Source organism: Schistocerca americana, chromosome 3 (genome assembly GCF_021461395.2).
Source record: "Schistocerca americana isolate TAMUIC-IGC-003095 chromosome 3, iqSchAmer2.1, whole genome shotgun sequence".
NCBI classification, from domain to species: Eukaryota; Metazoa; Arthropoda; class Insecta; order Orthoptera; family Acrididae; genus Schistocerca; species Schistocerca americana.
Window position 1 is genome coordinate 447,816,275 of NC_060121.1, and position 26,585 is coordinate 447,842,859.

Genomic DNA, 26,585 nt, shown 5'->3' on the forward strand with positions numbered 1-26,585 from the left:
GTACAAAAGTTAAAAATAAAAAAACCAAATAACAAAATCATAAAAAATATAAAAAATTAAAATATAAAATGTTAAGTAATAAAAAATGAAACATAAAAACATGTTGGAATGTGACATTGGCGTGGTGGTGAGGCTTGTGTGCTCTTAGGGCAAAGCATCCTATAGTGGACAGGTTCAACAACCTTTGAGGAGCCAGGCTATCGATGCCAAATTCAAGCAAAATGGTTCGAAAGGCATCATCGTGATCCGCTTCCAAGACCTGTTCCGGTCTCCATCATCCATCCAGCCATCTCTTACGAAGTCTACCTAGTTGTCTCTTTCCAGTCGGCCGATAAACGGTTCAAATGGTTCAAATGGCTCTGAGCACTATGGGACTTAACATCTACGGTCATCAGTCCCCTAGAACTTAGAACTACTTAAACCTAACTAACTTAAGGACAGCACACAACACCCAGTCATCACGAGGCAGAGAAAATCCCTGACCCCGCCGGGAATCGAACCCGGGAACCCGGGCATGGGAAGCGAGAACGCCACCGCAAGACCACGAGCTGCGGACAAGGCCGATAAATCATTCTCTTTTTGGGCACTGTATTTTCTGTCATTCTATCAGCATGTCTGTTCTCTTTTATCTTGTCATTAACTGGAAAGATTTTTAGCTCTGATCTTATTGTTTCATTCTTTATTTTACCAAGTCTATTACAGCCTCTTAAACATTTCATAAACTTAATCTTTCCTACTTCTATACGTGATTTTTCCTTTTCCGTTACTGTCCATAATTCGGAACCGTATACAAGAATAGTTACAGCCATAGTTTTGTAGATTTCCATGTTAGCTTCTTTTATTGTATTTCTTAATAAAGTTTTTTAGTTGTTCCGTAGATAGCATAATATTTATTAACCTTCTTCGAAAGACAATTAAAAAAGCTTGTACCGAATCAGTGGTCACCCGAGTCAACACAGCCAACCTATGGTGGTGTAATGTCAAAATTATGGTAGACTGAAAGCTGGGAACCAGAATGAAAAATGCTCTTACCATAGCACAAACAAAGGCAATTGTGTCCTGGTTAAAGTTGACGATGTAAAATAAGGGAACTATTTTTCGACTTATCTGGCGGCTTCAAAGACGTTTGAATCAAAATATCTTGACATATTTGAGCTTTTTTACAGGTTAACTCCACTTCTCCAGCGCAGCGATCACTTAGCTAAAGAGTGTTGGCATACTTGTACCTTGTAGTTTTTAGGATGAATTCCCAGGTTCTGTGACCAAAATCATGAAGATTCACCAGCCTTATTAAAGAGTATAACATATGATATGGCTGGAGAGCATACATGTAATAGCTGAGTAATTTTTATGTAGGGATAAAATTTCTCGGTTGGATTTGTTCCTGGGTGGTCACGACAAGAATATTTTGATTTGTGGGTGGGGGAGGAGGTTATTTTTCACGTGAGTGGACCATATCTGCCACAAACCCGCCCCCTGTTATGTTCATGGTGAGGGATGTTACAACAAATAGACACAATTTCATGTGCCTCTAGAGAGTGTGATGCCTCTACAATAGGTGGTAGCCGAGAATGGGAATTCATGTATAACAGGAAGTATCCCAGACTGGGAATGCATGTATTGTAAACTTTAATTTCACGTTGTGTCATATTTCATGACATGACAAATGCCGTGTTGGATGATGGTGTACGTCATGCTGTACAACATGACGTCACGTATCATTCTGTTACATGAAGTGAGTAACAACACAAACAAGTAAGAAAGCGCGAATGTGTCCAGATGCTTTGATTTAATTGTTTTTGAAGCTTCCAGATAAACTGGAAAGCTAGTTCCACATCCCTAACCCGGTCCAGTATACAGGGTGTAAATTTGAGGTTGACAAACCAGAATAACTCGAAAAATAAGCTTCACGCAAATATGTGTAGAATCCAAAGTTGATTATTCTCTATGGGGACATCTGCTGGTGCTAAAATTAGCCAGCCACCTTAGCCCCCTGGGAGTGGGGTGGGAGGAAAGTTTAAAATTTCAAATGGGAACCCCATTTTTTTTTATTGCAGAATGAGATTCTACATAGAAAAAATACGTATATTTTGTCTTAAACATTTGTTTTGGTTCTTGGTAGTAGGCGCTGTAATTGAAGTAAGTCCATGTTCTCATTTTTGCGTGGAAAATATTTACGGAAAATTAAAAAATACTTATTTAGTTCGTAAATTTTGATTCGATAAAACTAAAACTCTCCTTCTCTCGCCATAGGGTGGGGTTTGGGAGAGAGGAATTAGAGTTTTACAAATGTTGACCCAAATATTAATTTTTCCGCAGATTCGGATAAGTTTTGTGTTTCTCGTGGTCATGAGACCTCACAACTTTTAACTGTCAAACAAATCATCTAACTAACTAACCAAACATCCTACGAAGTAAATAAGTATTTTTTATTTATCCATAACCATTTTCCACGCAAAAATGAGAACATGGATTTTCTTGAATTACAGCGCCCACTACCAAGAATTGAAACAAATGTATAAGACAAAATGTACGTAGAATGTGATTTTCACTCTGCAGCGGAGTGTGCGCTGATATGAAACTTCCTGGCAGATGAAAACTGTGTGCCCGACCGAGACTCGAACTCGGGACCTTTGCCTTTCGCGGGCAAGTGCTCTACCAACTGAGCTACCGAAGCACGACTCACGCCCGGTACTCACAGCTTTACTTCTGCCGGTACCTCGTCTCCTACCTTCCAAACTTTACAGAAGCTCTCCTGCGAACCTTGCAGAACTAGCACTCCTGAAAGAAAGGATATTGCGGAGACATGGCTTAGCCACAGCAGGAGAGCTTCTGTAAAGTTTGGAAGGTAGGAGACGAGGTACCGGCAGAAGTAAAGCTGTGAGTAACGTGCGTGAGTCGTGTTCGGTAGCTCAGTTGGTAGAGCACTTGCCCGCGAAAGGCAAAGGTCCCGAGTTCGAGTCTCGGTCGGGCACACAGTTTTAATCTGCCAGGAAGTTTCAAAATGTACGTGGTTTTTATGTAGAATCTGATTCTGCAATAACGAATGGGGGCTACCATTTGAAATTTTAAAGTGCTAATTTTAGCACCAGCAGATGTCCCCATAGAAAGTAATCAACTTTGGATTCTACACGTTTCTTCGGGTGAAGCTTATTTTAGGAGTCATTCTGGTTTGTCAACTTAAAAGTTACACCGTATGTATTCGTCTTTATTGTGCTACGATAGGAGCATTTTCCATTCTGATATTGGTATATTCAGTTGTTGCTAAGCGTATTTTACGTAGATTAATTTTACGAGTAGTTTTTACTTTCAAAATAAACGTGAAAAGTACTGACATGTGTTAGCTACGCAAACCTAGCAGCACCAGAACATGCAGGGGAACGATTTTGCCTCAATTATATAAGTGGCAATCAAAAATTTTCCTTTCGAAGGCCATACTAACCACATACCTATATGTGGATACTTATATAGTACACCCACATCAGAGTCGCCCTTGGTTGCGTATTCGCCGCAGCAATGTCCGGTAACGGAAACTTTATGATCGTCACTTGCACATAGTTTGAGAAAGAAAACCAAAATATTCCAAGACTCAAGTTTGTTCTTCGATAAGGTACACTTACTTAGAATGAATATTGGTGTTTTATAATAATTAATTTTACGTGATTCTCATTAAAACAAACCTAATTATAAGAAGAGTGAATGAAACTCTGCCTAATCACCATATAACACGCAAACTCGTCTTAATATCTTAGCCAAAAAATAAGTCAGAAGGGTACTGAAAGTATGGCGATGAGGAATTATTCGTGAAATGACAAAGTTGTTTTTTGTGATAGTTGAAAACATATTGTGACTGAACTGAAAGTATTCAGCGAGTAACCAATTATTTCAAAAGTAGAGTCTCTTAAATTCCTAAAACCAGCTAGAGTCTACGGAGAAGAAGTTTTGGAAGATCGAGGTAGCCGGTTATCCAGAGAAGAGGATCGGCAAGACGCATCAAGTAAGCCAGCTGATGAGAGGGAGTTGTGTATTTTTAATGCAATCCATTTTCTCAGCGCTTCTCGTGTCGTCAGAACGTTAGACCGTGGCGACATAAGTGACAGGACCCGAAGAAAACGGGAATTTTAAGACGGAAAAGGGAAGAAGATATTTTGAGTTGCCGTAGCAACCAGGCATAACAAGATACAAGAACTGTTTCGACTAATTGGACTGAGCCCAAGAAACTAAATGGAAGAAAGCTGAGAATGCAACACAGTAAAAGACGTATGAAAGTAGTAGCGTCAAAAGAACAGAGAGAAGACCTCAACCTTTAGACTAAGGAGAGTTACGCCGAGAATACCTCGACTAAGAAGATTTGGCGTGGAGAGTACACAGATCTCACACACGTCGTAGTCGACGCCGGAGCCCGGGCTGTTCACCGGTGCTGATTCCACACCTGCTCACCAAAGCAGCCAAAATATCTACGCCGTGTGAGCGAGAGACAATATTTGTTCGAATAGAAAGGTAAGGAAACTATTCAAAGACTACAGTACTGTAGCTAGTATATTTCGAAATGAGATTTTTTAATGATGACACGATCTAAAAGTATAAAAAATATGTATAGTACTAAAAAAACTGTGGAAACTTCAGAACCAGCCACGGCTACGACGGTGAATAAGGAAATGTCAGACTGGACTGAGGTAACAAATTTAATTAAAGCACTAAGTCTTAAATTAGATAACCAAATAACACAGTTAAATGCCCAAATTACTACTTTAAGTCGCAACTTAGACTCAGTGAATACTCAGTTCAATGCTAAATTAGATGACCAAAAAAAGTGAAAAGTGGAAGCACAGTGTGAGGTTTTAAGCTCTATATTCGAGGCCTTAAACGATAGAGTGGTGAGTTTGCAATTAGATTTAAAAAATGAATTAAGTAATTCCTTGACTATCCAGATGAATCAATTGTTTACTGACCTTAGCCAAAAGCAGAATAACCAATTTCAGAAGTTTACCGTAAAGTTAGAATTTGATATTGAAGACAAATATAATAATGTAGAAACTGAACTTGGTGAGAAGTTAGGATCAGTTCAAAGCGTATGTAATGTTACAGTTGATGCTGTAAAACAAAGATTACACACTTCAAAGGAAAATGTTGATAAGCAGGACAAACTAATTCTTATAGTCCAATCGCAAACTGCAGGCGTAACACGCGAGTTGAAAAAGTGGAAAGAAATTTTAAAGAGGAACTAGCCACTTCAGACATAATAAATATCAGTAATCTGAAGGAACAGGTAGAAGAGATAATAGACAGAAAAGTTGCCGCGAGGGTAACCTCCGACAACGTTTCTCATAATTTAGCTTCGGAACCTAAGGATACTAAGAGATCCGTAGATAATTTATGGAAAGAATTTAAACCTATGCAGGACAAAGTAGATAATAGAGTGACTTTTCCCAACGTAGTGTTAACTAGTGAAAAAATGACAGATATAGAATACGGAGTAAATTCTGGACTACACAGACAAAGTTTAAGCCAGACGGGGAGGTGCATCCTACTTATTATCTGAAACAGTTTAAGCACACCATCGTGTTGACATCCAGGGCAAAGTAAATGAATTGTCAATACTAACTAGTGAACAAAAACTAGATTTATATAAAATTCTGATGCAATATGAGGAAGTATTTTCCGATCGTCCCAGTAGTATTAGCGATTGTGTATGTAAATTTAAAATCAAAGGTAGTACGCCATTTTTTTGGTAAACCGTATCAAATACCGCTAGGTCTAAAAGAAACAGTTAAGGATGAAACTGACAAGATGATTTACAATAACGTAATAGAACGTAGCTCTATCATCACCAATAACCCCTTAGTTGTAGGGCGGCCGGAGTGGCCGAGCGGTTCTGGGCGCTACAGTCTGGAAACGCGCGACCGCTACGGTCGCAGGTTCGAATCTTGCCTCGGGCATGGGTGTGTGTGTTATCCTTAGGTTAGTTAGGTTTAAGTAGTTCTGAGTTCTAGGGGACTGATGACCTCAGATGTTAAGTCCCATAGTGCTCAGAGCCATTTGAACCATTTTTAACCTTAGTTGTAGTAAAAAAGGCTAGAGGAGGTGTACAGTTAGTACTAGACGCGCGTACTTTGAATAAGCTTGTAGAGACGGAACGAGGCAGACCCATTAACATCGATGAATTATTGTTCAAATTTGAGAAAGCAAAGTATTTTAGTACAATGGACCTGCCTGATGGATATTGGCAAATATGGTTACATCCTGAATCAAAGAAATATCCAGCGTTTTTATTTGATGTGATATCGTATCATTTTAATGTACTGCCATTCGGGCTAAATATGTCAGTATCCGTGTTAATACGTGCGCTGGACGAGGCGCTAGGAAGGGAATTCTTAAAGGATTTAATAGTATATGTAGATGATATACTAGTAATCTCATCTACCTGGGAAGAGCATTGTCTGATCTTGAGTAAAACCCTGAAATGGTTTAAAGAAGAAGGTATTACAGTAAAATTGTCAAAATCGCACTTTGTGAGGCAAGGGCTTAAGTTTTTATGGCATATTGTAGGAGTTCAGGGAATTAAACCAGATTCGGAACGTGTAAAGGCCATTAAGGAGTGATCACTCCTTTGAAATATAAGACAATTGAAGGGGTTTATCGAATGGCCGGATACTATAGACGATATATACGAAATCAAGAGCTGAACGACCCAATACTTTTATGTTTGTTAAGGAAGGGAATACCATGGATTTGGGACCCACAGGCCGATGATGCGTTTGAAAATGTGAAAAGAGCACTGGTAGAATCACCTATATTACACCATCCGGTTATGGGTGAGCCATTTAAAATTTCAACAGATGTGTCCGACAATGGTGGCAGAACTTTTCCAAGGAGAGTTGAGTCTGGAAAGTACAAATCACCGATCTATTGCTTTTGCTAGCCAGAGTCTTAACAAACATGAATTAAACTGCACAGCCACAGAAAAAGAACAATTAGCAGTAATATAGAGTATCCAAAAATTACAAGCACTAATATGGGGGACAGAAATCCATGTATATACGGATCATCTAGCTCTCTCTTTTTTAATGAGTAGTCAGTTATTAAATAGTAGATTAATGCGGTGGATGTTGTTCCTACAGGAATAGGACATTAAAATACAGTATGTAAAAGGTTCTGAAAATATTGTACCTGACGCTTTGTCTAGATTGCCTGTGGACATGAAAGAGTTAAAATGTACGGAAGGACCCAGCGTAAGTTTTGAGATTAATTTTGTGACAGTAGAATATCCGCGCAAGATGGTGCTATAAATGACTCAAAGAATAAACGAAAACATCTATTATGATCCCTAATTTACAGAAATATATGCTATGTGTAACAAGAATTCCTTACCTCTTAATCAAGCAGGGAGGTGGAAAATTACAGGGCATAATTTATTTTGGAGAGGGAGTATAACATCTCGACGGTGGCGTTTATGCATCCTGAAGTTGCAAATAGAATTGCAAATTTGTGGTAAGGTCTTATGGGACCAAACTGCTGAGGTCATCGGTCTCTAAGCTTACGCACTACTCAATCTAACTTAAACTAACTTACGCTAAGAACAACACACACACACATCCATGCCCGAGGGAGGACTCGAACCTCCGACGGTTCAAAATTGTTTCAAATGGCTCTGAGCACTATGGGACTTAACATCTGAGGTCATCAGTCCCCTAGAACTTAGAACTACTTTAGCCTAACTAACCTAAGACATCACACACATCCATGCCCGAGGCAGGATTCTAACCTGCGACCGTAGCGGTCACGCGGTTCCAGACTGAAGCGCCTAGAACCGCTCGGTGACTCTGGCCAGCGTACCTCCGACGGGGGGTAGCCGCGCGGACCGTGGCAAGATGCCTTAATCCGTGCGGTTACCCCGCGCGGCTGCATCCCGTAGTTGATGGAGGACGAGATTGTGTGGTATGTTCATACTGAATATGGACACTTCGAAGTAAAGAAATGTATCGCTCATCTGAATAAGTTGTATTATTTTAAGAAACTAGGACAAGAAGTAGCATATTTAATTAGAGCTTGTGAAACCTGTCAGAAGGTAAAAGAGAGTAACACTCGTGTTAAGTACAAAATGTATCCAATCATTCCTAAGGCATTACACGACCTTACAGCAGCGGATTTCTTCGGACCAATTCCGAAAGGAGGAGGAGGAGTATCGTACATTTTTGTCCTCAGAGAGTGTTGGTCGAAGTATGTTAAGTTGTATCCTATTAAGAAAGCAAATACACCAACCGTGATTCACTGTCTGCAACAATACTTTCTCGAAGTAGGCAAACCAAAACGATTTATTACAGATAATGGTCCACAGCTTTTCAGTAATGAATTTAAAGAATTTTTAGCGTGGGAAGACGTTTGTCAAGTATTAATCTCCAACTATAATCCGTCTTCCAATCCGTGTGAAGGGTTATGAAAGAAATTGGGAAATTATGCCGCACCTATTACCATGAAAAACATACGTCATGGCATCGAAAGATACAGACTTTGAGCTTATTTTAAATGAATTACTACATTTATCCACTGGATTATCACCTTGGGGAGTAATAGGCAAACCCTTTGTGGGAGAAACTCTTATTAAATGTTTTACTTAGCCACATCAACCTACTGTGGATTACAAACTTAGTCGGACAATAGTTTCCAAGAACTTGGTTGAAAGGGCACAACATAGAGTAAGTAGACATAATGAGAAAGCTATCGAATCTCAATACAAGGTCATGACATGGTTCTAGTAAAACAGCATCTTCGAAGCTCTGCCCTGAAGAGGGAGACATCTAAATTTTTCCTAATGTATGAAGGACCTTACCGAGTACAATCTTTGATACACCCTAAAGCCTTACTTTTAGTAGATACTATAACACGATCAGAAAAAGGAAAATGCAGTATAAAAGACATAATGTTGTATATTCCCAAGGGACGTTAACGTTCTGTGTTAACGGGCGGAGTGACGACTGTCGGAATCCCAAGTTGTCTTCGGTGTTTCTTCTGTACTACTTTTCGTGCACCGAATCCCCTTAAAATCTTAAACCATTCTGTTTTCTATTAATGAATTCTTAAACTGTGCTATAATTTTTGCGTATAGATAACTGTATATGACAGTAAAATACTGGACTTAAGAGAATCACGGATAAACAGTGATCGCTAGACATGAAATGAAGTGAATAGAATGTAGTATTAATGGAAAAATAGTATCATAGTACTATTCAATCAAAGTGATATCGAGACGACATAAACTGAAAAGAGTATTTATGTATGTATAAAATATAGTGTAAAGTGATTAACTCAATACATATTTGATCGTAGTGTATAATTATCTATTTTTATAGAATATTTTATAGCTTTTATGAGATGTGATGTAAAGGGGAGGGTTTATGTTACTTTTTGAAGGGGTGGGTAGTGTAAGTATGGCTCTGAGCACTGTGGGACTTAACAGCTGTGGTCATCAGTTCCCTAGAACTTAGAACTACTTAAACCTAACTAACCTAAGGACATCACACACATCCATGCCCGAGGCAGGATTCGAACCTGCGACCGTAGCAGTCGCGCGGTTCCGGACTGCGCGCCTAGAACCGCGAGACCACCGCGGCCGGCAAGTGTAAGTACAAACATGGCTAACACAGAACACACGCCACACCTTCCAAACGACTCTCACAAACAAGTGTGACTAATTCTTCACCATTTGCCGTTCCATAGGGGTTGCCAAAATTTTTCCTCGCGGACCTCGAGGGTACAGGTGAGAATGTCCGTTCTGTCGGTGACGGTTAACACTCTACCTCCTCCGGCTTCTCACTCAAGTACCGGCGTGGTACGGGTACTGGGGAAGGGGGGATGGAGGGGTTTCCTGTCTTTCGGGCTATCTTCTTTCAACTTCTTCGATCTTAGCAACCATTTTTAATTTTTCCTTCTTAATTCTCATTTCAGTACCTATCTGTCTTTCCCTCTTTCCATATTCAACTACTTCTGTCGCAGAAGTCCTTCTCATTTTCCGTGGTTTTCAATAACGTACAACTCATTTTATATAAGTAGGTCGAAGAATCAGGCTACACAAACAACTTCAGCATACACACAAAAAATACGATTACACAAACAATGATCTTGCACATTGAAAGGGAAGAACCGTCAAACGCTGTAGGGGGAAAGAAATGTATACATCGGGAAAGGATGCACACATTGTCACTTACAGTTATGGCTCTACATCGCACATATGGTTATATAAGAACACTTTAGGGAGATATGCATACATTATCGTGTACTGTAATGGTTCTACATCGCCTGTTTACAATATATATAGGTATATGGACAAGGAGGATTCCATATCACGTATGTGCATAAGTGTAGAAGAACTATGATAACTGCGTAAGTATACAAAAACTAGAATGATTCCTCATCGAGTGTGCATAAAAGAGAAGCGTGAGTAAGGGAAGAGAACGTAAGCCATAGAGGTCAGCCGAACAAATATTATGATGAATTTGAATTGTAGGATGATAGTGGGAATCTTATAGCTTGAGTAAAATATATTGAATAGAGCATATAGGCATGGACCCATGTGTAAGGTAAAGATACTGATCCGAGGGGAAAAGGACGGTATCGTGACAGAAGTCACACATTTTGTAGGAATTATTCTGGTAAGTTTGGATTTATATACCACTAGAGTTATTAGGTTTTCTGAATGTCGGAAAGAACACGTTCATTTTCCCCTGGGTCCCTCGAGATTGCAGACATCGATAACTAATGAAACAAGTCGGTACTGAGGAAAAAATAGCACAAAAGGATAGAATAAAGGATTAAATATTGAGTGTCCATGACACCTGAATTTACGATTGGAGCTGAAGAGAGAGTCCTCTCCATTTGTAAGGAATGCCGAATGAAATCATAGAGGCTTATGTTCTGAAAGCAAAGTAGAGTAAAGAATTAGTGGAAAACAACAATCGGAGGCCTGCTCTATAGAGTACAAGAATTTATGAAAACAAAAGAAATTGTGTATATAAACGTATGCCGTAAACGATTACTTTTGAAATGTGGATTGTTACTAGGTACGATATTGATGTACATAGTGGTTATGTGTAAAATACGGCGTATTTGATCTGAGGAGGGAGATAGTGCTTCGAGAATTTACACGTAAATTCTGGAACCTCTCGACTTTCTGCTTCCTCGAACACGCGATATTTTAAAGATAAGTGTGAGAGTGAGCCTATTTACTGTGCAACACATGTCTGTGTATGCAGGATTGACATTTATCGTGGGAAGACAGGAGCTGCGTCAGACGAGCGGCACCGACAAGTGTTTGCCGGTCGCGCCTTGGAAGCTGTATTAAAAGAACAAGGAGTGTCTGTGTAATATTCCGTGGTTTTTGGCACTGTGATTACTGTAAAAAAATAGAAACGAACAATTGACCATAGACTTTTACTTACTTTATATGTTAGCTTTGAACGAAGCAAGACGTATGTCGTGTTCAAAAACGATTTGGACACTAAACTGTGTGTAATGAGTTCTAAAGTTTGTTGACTAAGTTGACTTGTTAAAAATTTAAATGTTTGTACGAGAAATGGCAAAGTTGTTTTTTATGATAGTTGAAAATGCATTGTGCCTGAACTGAAAGTATTCGGCGAGTAACCAGTTATTTGAAAAGCAGTATTTTAAATTCCTATAACCAGCGAGAGTCTTCGGGGAAGAAGTTTTGGAAGATCGAGCTAGCTGATTGTCCAGAGAAGAGGATAGGCTAGACGCATCAAGTAAGTCAACTGATGAGAGAGAGGTGTGAATTTTGAATGCAATCCAGTTTCGCACCGCTTCTCGTGTCGTCAAAACGTTACAGCATATAAAGCATTTCGACAAGAGAGACTAATGTCAAGCATTTGTTGCGAAGATACATATCGCAAAATAACACAAACAAAGAGCGTACAAGTTACGATACTGATCAAAAATTGTAGAAAAGGGTTTGAAACTCTTGTATGACACAGTGAAGCTGCACTGGTACGATCTCGTTGCACGTTCGAATCCCCTAGGCCCATCTAGTCACGCAAGCGGGTTTCTGTGCTCAAATCTCACTAGTGGGCACGCTTATCAAGTGTTGGCAGAAGCAATGCCATGCCAAGTACTACTGTGACGCGACAGCACAGCGGTTGAATGCTGGTATGACTTGGAAGCAGCAACAACTTAAACCCAGCACGGGGTCCCGTGAGCAGTAGCAGTGAACAAACGGTGTGCTACTGGAGAATGTAGAGCATCGCTCCAGGTCTTATCTGTAGGAGTCGCGTAGTATGAGGGCTGCCGAGCAGTCGGACATGGGCAGTTGGCTTGGATCTGAGCAGACAGGCCATAGCAGGTGGACTTGGTGTCAGCAGTACAGAGCAGAAGTGGCCCCGTCAGCTTGAGCCACTGTGGAAAGCGGCAGACAAGCCTTGGGTTCGGTGCCAGGTCTTGCATGGCGCCTCAGCTACCTGTATGCTTGTCATTGTTACCGGCGTTGCTGACCAACGAGATAGCCACATTCGTCAGTCGAGTGTGCTGCCGGCAGTTGTGGAGGCGGAGGGACCAATAGAAGCGGTAGAGCAGTGAGGCTGCGACGGCCAACAATGGGTGAAGGTGGCTGTCATTTGGATGTCGTTTTGTTGGGGCAGCAGGCATTGTTTCCCCCACATACCTAGAAAATGTGGCAGCTGGGAGCCAGAGAGGATTGTGGAAGAGAGTTTTCTTTACGACAATTGTAAGCCAGGGTATAAAAGTGATTTGGGCCATTGAGTGAGCCAACAACTTATGTTTATTAATATTAGTGTATGCCAACGATATAAGTTGTTAAAAAGCACATGATCCGTGTTGGACCTGTATTTGGAGAGCGGTGCATACGTAGTGGCACTTGAAGGAAGACGGCACGGCGAGGCTGTGGTGTGTGTAATTGCGTCATGGAGGTGAGTTTTGTAATTCTATCCCCAGTTTAGCCCGGTCATACGTCAGCTTGTTGTGACAGCGTAGATTGTGTTATCTACGTGCATTTTCTACCTGTTGCGTAGGTAAGTTGCTCGTTGTAGTTGTGTGTTGTATTTTCTGACAAGCTAGCGCTATTGTGCAGTATTATACCTGGCCGTTGCAAAGTTAATTTCTGCAGGCCGAAGTCATATTTATTATGAATGATATGTATACAGTACATGTTATCTTAGGTTATATTGTGTGTATTGTCTATTGAACCGGGGACCTAGAAACGACAGAGAGACTTCGTCCCGCCGTAGCCCACCGTGGTCTACAACCCCACAATAGGCCACAGTAGTCCACCCATCCCGCCGCCACCCCAAAACAAGCCCAGTGGAACTCACCCCCCCCCCCCCTCCCCCTCCCAGGATCGTTTCATACCAGACGAGTGTAGCCCCAAATGTTTGCGTGGTAGTGAAATTATGGTGTACGCGTACATGGAGACAGTGTGCGCAGCAATCGACATAGTGTAACTGAGGCGGAATAAGGGGAACAAGCCCGCATTCGCCGAGGCAGATGGAAAACCGCCTTAAAAACATCCACAGGCTGGCCAGCACACCGGACCTCGACAAAAATCCTCCGGGCGGATTCTTTCGGGGACCGGCACACATTCCCGTTCGGAAAGCAACGCGTTAGACCGGGCGGACGTTAGTTTATATAATTATGTTCTTAAAGCCTCCTTTGAATTTTTTTTATTTTACTGCTGTGGGAGAAGTGATTTTGCCGTACGGGAGATCTACACAAAAGGGAGTGGCGGCCACTCAAGAACCTCGGGCACGCTTGCGGTGTACACGGCTCCTCCTCGCCTCTCAGCAGCGCGAGCCCTCCGTGTCGCCGGAGGCGGTACCAGCGCTAGCAGAGGCCGTCACTTCCTGGGGACCTATTCGCTTCCGCACAACACGTGACAAGAGAATAGCATCATGAGGATTTCGCCGGTTGCAACTGTGAAGGCCGGCGCACCAACTACACCAGCCAGTCCTTCCGACTTCGACAGCGTCTCCTGGCCTCCGGGCGGGTGTTACTACCTCATCATCTCAGGACGCTCTCGAAGCCGATCGTAGGGACAGACGTCGTCGTTCGCAGCTTTCATCGTTGTTAACTGTGTGGACTTAGGCTCTGTTAAGGATAGGCTTTCTGTGCCTTTGTTGAACTTAATTAGGACGACATTATTTGGATTTGGTCATTTCCCTGCAAGTGTATTTTCTTACGAAGCTCTTAGTACTGTTACTACATACTATAAACACATTTGTTTCGTCATTTAACTGTTAATTGTTCATTTATGTTGCTCAATCATTATTTCGGCTTTGTTGCCATTCTCAAGTGCATGTTTAAACGTCGTCGTCGAAGAATCATGTTTCTGCTCTTGCAGCTAGTTGTTTTACATGATACGAGTACATATACAAGATACTTTATATTGCTGGCTTTGTGCACAGTAAGACCAGAAATATGATTTTAACGACAACATGTCACAAACAGGTCAGACATATTTAAACATTTCAACATGCACTTGAGAGAGGCTACAAAGCCGAAATCATGATTGTGTAAAGTAAATGAACAATTAAGTCAGAAGATGGAAATTTCCTTCAAAAATTTCTGTATGACTGGCCCCCCCGGGAAGGAAAAATCTTTATACTACAAATAGTCGGGTGATTTCATATAGCAGTAGTGTCACGCCAGTACATAGTGAGATGCTGTATTTTGTGCCTTTTGTTCTTACCGTCGAAGCAGATGTATTTCGTTGTCAATAAACTTGTTAAAACTTTATCACTGTTTTCCCTGTGTTCCCATGGGGGACAGATCAGTTTCATTTTTTAAACTATTTTTTATTAGAATTGAACTCGTCTGAAGATTGAGCACAAGTGTCTCGCTTGTTTATTTACATATGTGCTCTGGCACTGCAAATTGTTGTTGTTAAAACAAAGTATTTGGTCAGAAATCAACACTCACAACCCGAGTCGATTAAAAATCGACTGGACACATCAGTACGCTCCCGTGGATCTGGACAAGTGTGTTACAAGTTTTTGTACAGTCATCATCTTCTTCCAGGAATTTACTAAGATGGCGGGCTATTAATTTCAAGAGCCTTGGAAATCAGATCTCACTCCAGCTGCACCTCTCGGAAGAAATGAGGGTTCCGTCTCCTGATATTCGGCCGTTATGCAGACCTCGGGATATGTTGGGGCAGAGGATTTCGTATGTCACTCCTCCAGCACCGTGATAATGAAAGGATGAATCCAATTTGATTATATCTAGAATCGATCATAGGCCTGAAATCTAAATGGTTTTACTATCTCCAGGCTCGTACTCCATTGGGAGCTGCTCCAGAGATTGCACGCCAACACCGGTAGGTATTCGGACCTCATTTGTTATGACTGTTGGCTGCCATTTCCATTTCGCTCGTAATTATGTCTGTGCAAGCTGGACAAAGATAATTCCGTTACCCATGTGGTCCATCGATTCTTTTTCTAACTCTCGATTTTGTTCTTTGATGTATCTATTCACTTATTCTTCCATTCCTAATCAGTACTGATGTTCATTGTATGTACGAGGGTGTGTTGAAAAGTAATGCCTCCGAATTTTTTTCAGTCTTATAGTTTCATTAACATCTGCCGCTATAGGGCTCCGAATTTATGGCAACGTACAAGGTAACTATGTAGGTGCGTGACAAAAGAGTGTGCCGTTATCGGATTTCGAATTAGAAGAGTTCGTCCGCACATGGAGCACCTTCTCCTTCAGCATAACACTACCAGACAACATACGAGAGCTGTGACGTCTGCAAAAATCCAACGTCTTGGTTTCATTGGCATCAATCATACTTCTTACAGTCCCGACTAGCCTCATACAATTTTCATCTTTTGCCAAAACCTAAAAAACTCCTCCGAGGACTTCAATTTGGCGGCGACGAAGCGGCAAAAGCAGACGTGCAGTTTTGATTCGGGCAACAAATCTAAACATTCTATAGTGACGGCATCAACAAATTCGTCTTTCGTTGGGAGAAATACGTTCGTCTCCAGGATGACTACGCTGATAAAAAACACATAGATAGGTAAATTAAAGATCTATAATTCTAATAACTTTTTTATTTAACAAGGATTAAGAGATTTCATGTAAAAATTTCGAAAGCATTACTTCTTAGCATGCCCTCGTATAACAGGTAAATATTCATGTCACTACGTAGTAATGATTGGCGTCGAAGTGAGCCCTGCCGGCCGCTGTAATCGAGCGGTTCTACGCGATTCAGTCCGGAACCGCGCGACTGCTACGGTCGCAGGTTCGAATCATTGCCTCGGGCGTAGGTGTTTGTGTTGTCCTTAGGTTAGTTAGGCTTAAGTAGTTCTAGGTTCTAGGGGACTGATGACCTTAGATGTTAAGTCCCATAGTGCTCAGAAATGGCTTGGCTCTGAGCACTATGGGACTTAACAGCTATGATCATCAGTCCCCTAGAACTTAGAACTACTTAAACCTAACTAACCTAAGGACATCACACAACACCCAGTCATCACGAGGCAGAGAAAATCCCTGACCCCGCCGGGAATCGAACCCGGGAACCCGGGTGCGGGAAGCGAGAACGCTACCGCACGACCACGAGCTGCGGACATAGTGCTCAGAGCCATTTTTGAAGTGAGCCCTAATAAGCGATCTCTGTTCTTCCCACCTTTTGTGAACTAGCAGTAACAGATAGATATCAGTCTTTGAGCTTACACATGCTATTTCTCCATTTTGACAGTTGTATCCGTACAGAACGTCTTTTTGCGAAAGCAGTATTATTAAGTCATTAGGCACCAGCAGCATGGTCACCTGTTGTTTCTGAAGCCAAGTCTCAAGCTTGTGTCAACTACCACTTTGAACGGATTATTCTGATAATCTTTCCCCATCAGAGTAGCAGAGGAAGGTACGAAGCCGAAACTGCACCTTCACAAAATATTGAAAGTTTAATTTATAGAACCACAGGGCTGTTCGTATTTTGTTGAATTTACTTTAATGCTACGACTTGCAGTAGCCTCCAGACTGCACTACGACCAGAGCCGCATTTAATGACAGGTAATGTACATTGCAGCCTATGGACTCACACCGTAAAGGGGCACGCGCCACAAAAATTTAAAATAAACAAGAAATATGTCTCTGTTTCAGTACTGTAACAGTACACATTAACAAGCAAATCTTCTGATACAGCTATAAAAGATGCAGTCAGGCTACAAATCAAAGACCACTGACTGATAGTCTAGCCATTAGGTCGCCTTCGCTTTACTGCCATCTCTACAAGACCAGCCATCACTCCAAGGTCCGACGTACGAATTGAGGCCTTCGCAGCTCCATGCTGCTTGTGTCAGTACCCAAGCCATCGGTCCGGGGTTCGTCATCTGCAAGTGACCGTCACCACAGTCTCGCACTATGATGGTCACCAGGCTGCTTCGCTTCGGCCAACGGAGCTGGTACTCTGTCAAGCTCTCCTGACTCAGCAACAGACAAATCCTAGGAATGAGGTCATAGAGAAGGCTGCTCACTGCTGGACTGCCTCTTCAAGAGGCGCCTACAGTGATGGGTCCACAGCTTGCTGCCTGGGAGCAGAGTTCTACACTCAACAATCACCGGCCATCTGCTTAGTGCAAGGAAATTGCACTTTCTTTTTGAGTCATTAATCTTCTGAGTAGTTTGCTGCAGATACCCAGGGATTCCACTTCTGTTCCAACCTTTCATCTGCAACCCACATCCTCAATGATTTTCTGGATGTATTCCAATGTCTTGCTCTACTTTTTCACCTTCTACAGATCCCTGTAGTACCTTGACGTCTAAACACATCCGGTCGTCCTGTCCCTTCTTCTTCTCAGTTTTCCATACTTTCCTTTCTACACGGATTGTGTGTTCCTTCGTCCCTCGTTCCTTATCTGTCCACCCGATTATCAACATTCTTATCATTTCAGGCACTTCGATTCTTTTTTGTTCCGGTTTTCCCACAGTCCATGATTCACTGCTACAAAATGCTATGCTCCAAACATATATTCTCAAAAATTTCTTCCTAAAATTAAGACCTATTTTTAATACTAATAGATTTCTTGTGTCCAGGACTGCCTTTTTGCTAGTGCTACTCTGCTTTTTGTGTCCTCTTTGATCGTCCGTCACGGGTTATTTCGCTGTTTACTTAACAGAATTCCTGAACTTCATCTACTTCGTTATCAGTTGTGATGTTAAGGCCCTCGCTATTCTCATTTCTTCTATATCTCATAACTTCAGTAATTCTTCGATTTACACTTAATCAACATTGTACCTTCGTTAGCCTGTTCACTTAATTCAACAGATCTTCTAATCTCCTTCACTTTCACTGAGGATAGCAAAGTCATCAGCATATCTTATTATTGATGCCCTTTCACCCTGAATTCTAGTCCCACTCTTGAACCTTCCTTTTATTTCCATCATAGCTTCTTCTATGTACAAATTGCACGGTAGGGGCGGAAGACTATATCGCTGTTTATGGTCCTTTTGATCCGAACACTTAGGTCTTGGTCTCCCACTCTTATTGTTTCCTCTTGGATTTCGTATATCAGCCTTTTTCCCCTAGTGTACGACCAATTTTTCTCAGAATTTGAAACATCTTGCACCATTTAAAATTGTGGAACGCTTTTTCTCCGTCGACAAAACATATGAACATGTTTAGATTTTTCTTCAGTCTTGTTTCCGTTATCAACCGCAACGCCAGAACTGCCTCCCTGGTGCCTTCGCCATTCCTGAAGCCAAATTGATCGTCACCTAACAGACCCTCAATTTTCTTTTTCATTCCTCTGTGTGTTATTATTGTCAGTAACTGGGATGCACGAGCTGTTAAGCTGATTGTGCGATAATTAGTACTTGTTGGCTCTTTGAGTTTTTGGAACTGTGTTGATGATCGTATGAAGCTAGTCTCATACATTCTACACATCTACATAAGCAGTCGTTTTGTTGGAACTTCTCTAGTTGACTTTAAAAATTCCGATGGAATGTTATCTATCCATTCTGCCTGATCTTACGTCGTCAGAAGCTCTTTTAAATTCTGCTTGTAATATTGCAGCCTCTATCGCTTCCCTGTCGACTCCTGTTTCTTCTTCTAACACCTCGTCAAACAAGTCCTCCACCTCATAGAGGCCTTCAATGAATTCTGCATTTAATATTGGAATTTGCACTGCACTCTTAGTGTTACCACACTGGATTTGGTTTCACCGAAGGTTGTTTTGACTTTTTTGAATGCTGAGTCTGTCCTTCCTACAATCATTTCTTTCTCGATTTCTTCACGTGTTTCGTACAGCCATTACACCATAGATTCCCTGTACTTCTGATTTATTTCATTACTAAGTGATTTCTATTCCTCAATTCCCCTGAACATTTTTGTACTTCCTTCTTTCGTCGAGAAGCTAAAGTGTTTCTTCAGTTACCCATGGTTTCCTCGCAGTTACCGGCACTAGTTACCTGCACTATGTTTGTGATCAACAATAATGATGAGAGACAGAATTTGGCACCCTTCGTCGTCCACACTTAGACTTTACTCCATCCACTCCATCCTCTCGAGCATCTTTACACTTTATGTGAGAAGTCGAATGGCACAGGTGGAGAGAGAGAGCTGATGGAGAGATTGCAACGTGTGTGACAGCAGTCAGCATACACAACATTTCGCCATATCACCAGCTTCCTCAATAGCAATCTAGTTCTCTCGAATAAAAAAGTTTATGCGTAAAGACTCGATCCCATCACTTTCGGATTACCGTTCTCTATTCTCTCCGCCGCGCCAACTGCTCCTTGTTCCTCCTGCGAATCTGTTTCGATGAATATAAACCCCTTGACGAAAAAAACCGGGAATTAACATCCTACAGTATGTGCGGAAGATATTGGATTAATAGGTAACTTTCAACCGGCGTGACTGATATACGGAGATGCAGGCATCCTACCGCGCTACAACCGGCAATACGAAACTCCGACCTTGCAGATTGATGCCAGGACCAGTTTAACGTGTCAAAACCAGGACCAAACGAACACAACGGCAATAGAATTCCTTTCTCGCTATCACGATGCGTGCGTGGTGTAAGTCTAGTGAAGGCGCTGGTAGTGCTTGTTTGGTACACAGAAACAAACGACGAGTGCTGATTAAACGCTGGATTCACCCCCCAATATTATGACAGCCGATCTTATTGCTATTTGGAAGCCCTACTATTCGCACAGACGCCCGCAACACACAGAGTAGTCATTATCTCTGATAGTATGTCGGCCCCATAACTGAATAGAAACCATCATAATTGTTGTACAAACACCATAGTTGCAGGAATTGTCGACGTTGTGTTTCAGGTACAAGGAAACTATCGCAACATCGGGATCGTATGGATGAAAGGCCTCTCTGGAACACTTGGAAATGAACAAGTAGATGCCGTAGTAAAGCAGAGACCTCTGCATGAGCTATGAAATATGATAAAATCGCCGTTACAGATACGATACCCATTCTCAAAAGCGTTGTGCTCGCAGTGGCAAGAGGAAAGGTCGCTACGCACTAGTTCATTGCACGACTACAAGAGTACGATGGTATAATTAAACACAAATATCAAGGAGCTTCACAACAGTTATAACAGGGCTGAAATTTAATCCCTGGAAGTTCAACAAGCACCTCTATCGGCTCAACACAAGTGCCACACCTGTAGGTGCTTGCGGAGAGGAAGAAGATCCAAACCATATACACTGTTTCTACATCGTCCTCAGAACACATATCACATAAACCTTCTTGCAAATAATCTTTGGGCCGTTGGTCATAAGTTCTCAAGCAGCCTCCAAATCTTGTTAGCATCCGAAGATTTAATGATGTATAAGCTAGTGTACGAGTACGTCAATAGTACCAACGTAAAGGTATAGCTACCCGCGCTGCTAATCTAATGCACGTCGTTCTTACAATGCTAAGAAAAGATCAGAGCGCAATTAACTGACTATATCCCCACTCGCTACTCTGCTGAATATGAAACATTCAACCTATAAATGTATGTCACTACGTACCTCCTAAGTGTACCTGTCTAAATACTGGTATATATCTACATTTGGCTGTAATATACAGCTCTGGTTCTCGTAACTTCTTCTAGTGCTATGTCTAGATGGTACTTACGGATCTGCACAAATATTCAGTCCTCTATCCGTATCTTTGAGACAGTTCACACAGGACATACAAAGAACACCTTATTGTTAATGTAGATGTACACCGAGGAGACAAATGTTGTAGGATAGCGATGTGCAGCCGACCGCTGTGGCCGAGCGGTTCTAGGCGCTTCACTCTGGAACCGCGCGAGCGCTACGGTCGCAGTTTCGAATCCCGCCTCGGGCATGGATGTGTGTGATGTCCTTAGGTTAGTTAGGTTTAAGTAGTTCTAAGTTCTAGGGGACTGATGACCTCAGATGTTAAGTCCCATAGTGCTCAGAGCCATTTGAACCATCTGATAACGATATAAACATATACAAATGGCGATAATATCGCGTATACAAGGTATAAAAGCGCAGTGCATCGTCGGAGGTGTCATTTGTACTCTGGAGATTCTTCTGAACAGGTTTACGACCTTTTTCTGGCCGCAAGATGGTAGCTGACAGGCTTTGAACACGGAATGAAATTTGGAGCTAGACGCATGATACATTCCGCTTTGGAAATCGTTGGGGAGTTCACTATTTCGGGATCCACAGTGTCAAGTGTGTGCCAAGAATGCAAAATTTCGGGCGTTACCTCTCACCACGGACGACGCTGTCGCCGACGGCCTTCAGTTAACGACCGAGACCAAAAGCGTTTGCATAGTGTTGAAAGCGTCCCTGTGTATGTACAGATGTAACTGATTGTCCTGCATTGTAATTGCAGTTTTAATAACAAATATTCGTACAAAATTTTGAAAAACACAGCCCTCAGTCGCGAGAACAATTAATTTGTAACCTAGGTTTCGGTATCACAAGGGACACCTTCTTCGGACAAAATTGAAACTAAATGTTACAGCATAACGTACCAAAATATACGAAAGCTGCGGCCATACCATACCATCACTTGTGTTGACTGTAGCGGAGGACACATGGCAGCCCCTAGTGGCTTGCAGCTCTGTTGCATTTTTTAAAACTCTGACTGTCTGACGCTGTCAGGTATGACCGCAGCTTTCGTAATTTTTGGTACGTTATGCTGTAACATTTAGTTTCAATTTTGTCCGAAGAAGGTGTCCCTTGTGACACCGAAACCTAGGTTACAAATTAATTGTGTTCGCGACTGAGGCCTGTGTTTTTCGAAATTTTGTATTACACAACATCGCTGATTGACAGCCATGTTAAAAACCTTAAAATATTTGTACGTTAAAGCTGTCCTGGACGTTTACACTGCTGTATTCAGAAAGAGTTTAAAAGTCTCCTTAACGAGGTTGCCAAAGTACTACAACATTTCGGTAGACATGTTTGTGTGAAAGACCTCCTTCGTATTATTACACTACATAAATCACTATTACGTGCCAACTTGAGAGTGAAGCTCTAAGAAACTGCTTGTCTCTGTGCGTATGCCGACACTCTGTACCAGACACAAATTATATTGCTCGAACAGTCCACGGGTATACTGCCGGACTGTTCGAGCAACAAATATGCCGGGAGAAACTGAACAATCACACATATTTTATTGTCTTTAACACCCCAAAAATAATGAAATAACATTGAAAATTAGTTTTGTTTGTAATCTAAGTTCCTGAGGAATTTAAAATATAAAACCAAGTTGTATGCAGTGCTACTGTACTGTCATTTAAATGCGGCGCGTTCGCAGTATTCCCCTCTTCCCCCTCTTCGTCCACAGACGGAGCGGCGTGGCGGTGGGGGGAAATGTGGACGCTTTGGCACTCGTGCTAGAGCGCGGCCCGCGAGCCGATATCTTGGCCTCCCGTGTCCTAATGGATAATCCGGCCCAGCCTACATAGAACACAATTTTAGACGACATCGGTGATGACGAATCAGTGCAGTCCTCTCGTGGGTACGAGAGTGTGCCCGTGGGGACAAGTGTACGTACTGGAAGTTGCACACGAGGCTGCGACGAGAAAAGCTTGAATGGGAGGAGCGCCGTTGTGCGGTGCGGCTGGCTGCGATGGGGCGCCGCATCGGAATTCGGAGTCGTCAGCGTCGCTCATTAGCGGTGGGCCCGTAGCCGGGAGCGGGCCGCGGGCCGAGCGCTGCGCTGAATAAATAAACCCGCCGCTCTCTACAAGGCGGGGCGGGGTGCGCGCGCTCTCCCAAAGGTTCCTTCAAAGCAGCCGCGCCAGTAAATATGGCCGGCATATTTTGTAAGGCCCCCAGGCTGCCTCCTTCTGCATGAGTGACCTCGTGCCATCAGACACTGCACGTGGTGTCTTTCAAGCCTCTCATTTTTCGTACGGCTGTACCTCCTATGCAGATTACACCGACTCTACACATGGATTCGTGACAATATAATGAGAGGACAAAAGTCGTGCGATACCTTTTAATATCGCCTCGGCCCTCTTTTCGCCGAGCGTACTGTTGTAACTCGATGTGGCATGGAAACCATTGGAGGTCCTCTGCAGAAATATTGAGCCATGGTGCCTCTACAGCCTACGGCGAGAAAAAAGGAAGAAAAGTGAGATAGTGTTAATACTTTCATCCTTCTTTACCTCCTCTGCATTACTGCAGATGACGTGTCACTGAGCACATTTGTACTGTGCATGTAGTACACACGTGAGGTGCCTAGTTATTTCCACTGGCGTAAGTTCTTGTACACTTCACTAACCTGCTGTCTTCATTGTGTTGATGTCCCCAGCGCAGAAAACACCATGCAGGTCGTGGATTATTTTTCTTGAGGCTGAAATTAACTTCGCAAGGAACTGTTGCTACGAATAAACTATAACTCATTTGGGATGCCACTCGCGTTTTTATTGATATAGATACGAGAAACTATTCTTGATCACAACGTATTGAACATATCTTTCCACAGTAATTATATCTGGCTAAAATAACATGAAATACATCCTGCCACAAGCAACATGTCTGTCTACTGGAACCGTCAGAACTGGAGAATAAAATTACGTGAATCAAATACTACAATTGCAGACAACATGTCTGTACCTAGCGACGGTCGGAACTGTAGTAAATACAATTGCATGAAACAAATACTGCTATAAGAGACAACATGTCTGTCTACTAGAACGGTCAGAACTGGAGAGCCGGACTGCCCGAGACACTTCGCGCGCGAAGCCAGCAAGGCGTGACCCGAACGCCACCGAAGTGCGTCGGCAGTAATATCGTCAGTCTTTTGTTTTAGTAATAGTTTGATTTTAATAATTTTGAAAAGACTGATTGATAGCTGGCTATTGAGAAATGTTTATTTAAAATAATGCAGTAATTTGGATGACAGGTTTAATTAATAATAGCAACTAAAGTTTAACGTTTTGGCGCCCTACCGCCGAACACAGCAGCCAATCACAGAGCAGCAGCATCATGCAGGCGGTCTCTCTCACGGGAATGGTACCGAATCTAACATCTGTCACCGGTACCATCATCCCACATTGCGTCATCTCTATGCTTCTTGCATCTCCACTGCCCTGGGAATAGCTTCCTCGAACCTAATGTGATGGCTGAATTAGCCAGAAATATTACAAGCCTCCATTACTTCGAACGTGTTGCCGTTGCAGTATTTTGTGCACGAACTGATATCTCGATTATGTATCATAAATGTTCGATGGGATTAATGTCCGGCCATTTGGCTAACCAAATCATTCGTTCGAACTGTCTATAATTTTTTGTGAACAATTGTGCCATTGTGACATGGTGCATTGTCATCCATAAAAATTCCACATTTGTTTGGGAACATTATGTGTAGTATCATTGGCACAGATACTACTACAACGCCGCGCCAACACAAGGTTGGCAGCCCGCCGTCTGCCGAGCCCAGCGCACTCTAGCAGGCTGTGCAGCTCGACGGAACTGGAGTGTGCCTCGTTCACTTCTTAGCTAGATTTCAACCTAGGCAGACGCACTTTCATAATCGGCCCTCAGCCAGTTCTGTAACGTTTGCATTGATTCTCTGAGGAGGGCCCATCAAGCTTAGCCTCTGAGAATATGTTGTATTAGTTCATGGTATTCCATGTTACGTGATTGTCAGTTCATAGCCGCAGCTGCAGTCCTACAAACTACTGAAGATAAGTAATTTCATTGTACTCTTTTTTTCTTGAAATAATAATCCTTCTCTCTAAAGTGTGCCGTACCGCAAATTATTGCAACCTGGACTCCTTCAGCTCCTATCAACTCGGCCTCCTACGTATTTGCGTTTAGTAAAGAGCTGAAAACACCCACGCGTTTTGTGCCTCTAAACAGTGAGACACAATATTATGTCCATAAATGGCTGAAAATGGTCTGCAGTTAGCTTAGAATAATCTTTTTCCCGGGAATGATCGTTTCAGTTGGATCAGACGACCCACCCATTCCATGTAAACACAGCCTACACCATTATGGAACCATCTAGCACAGTGCCTTTTGACAACTTGGGTCCATGGATTCGTGTGGTCTGCGCCACACTCGAACCCTTCAATCAGTTCTTACCAACAGAAATCGGAACGCATCTGACCTAGTCACGGTTTTCCAGTCGTCTATGACCTAAAAGGTACGTTCACGAGCCCAGGAGTGGCACTGGTAGCGAGATTGTGCTGTTAGAAAATGCACTCGCGTTGGTTGTCCGCTGCCACATCGCATCAATGCCAAATTCTGCCAGACTGTCATAACAGACACATTCATCGTACTGCCTACATTGATTTCTGCGATTATTTCACTCAGTGTTGCTTGTCTGTTAGCACTGACGACTCTACGCAAACCGAGCAGCTCTTGGTCATTAAGTGAAGGCCGTCAGCCACTGCGTTGTCCGTGATGCTTGAATAAACTTGTTCTAGCTGGGATCCAGAAACTTAAATGGTTCAAATGACTCTATGCACTATGGGACTTAACATCTGAGGTCATCAGTCCCCTAGACGTAGAGCTACTTAAACCTAGCTAACCTAAGGACACCACACACATGCATGCCCGACGCAGGATTCGAAACTGCGACCATAGCAGTTAAGCGGTTCCGAACTGAAGCACCTAGAACCGCTCGGCCACAGCGGCAGGCTAGGATCCACAGTCATAAAAATCTTTTTGAACGACATCATCTTTACGCCAGTGACTGTTAAAAGTTTTTATTACACTATTGCAATTTCGGCCTTAGGCCATTATAAAGTGCTGATATTATGGCTTTGAGCCAACTCAAGCCATCTCAAGTTAATGAAAGCTGACACATTTGTATTGACAATGACATACAAATGTGTCAGCTTACATTACGTTGACGTGGCACTTAATAATGGCCTAAGGCCGAAATTGCAATAGTGTAATAAAATCTTATAACAGTTACTGGTGTAAAGATGATGTCCTTCAAGTAATGCTTGAAGATTGCTATTCTCGGCACACTATTGACGCTGTAGTTCTCGGAATACTGAATTTCCTAACGGTCTCCGGAAGGGATTGTCCCAAGCGTCTTGCTCCAACTACTATTCGGCACTGAAACGCTGTTAACTCTCGTTGTGCGGCCATAAACACGTCGGAAGCCTTTCAACATG

At 42.4% G+C, this 26,585-nt stretch overlaps 1 non-coding gene across 1 annotated transcript; it reads left to right on the plus strand.

Moving 5' to 3' along the window:
- Positions 1-2,901: 2,901 nt before the first annotated feature.
- Trnas-cga lies at positions 2,902-2,975 on the plus strand. Its single transcript has one exon. It is a non-coding gene; the product is annotated as a tRNA-Ser (tRNA).
- The last annotated feature ends 23,610 nt before the right edge of the window (positions 2,976-26,585 follow it).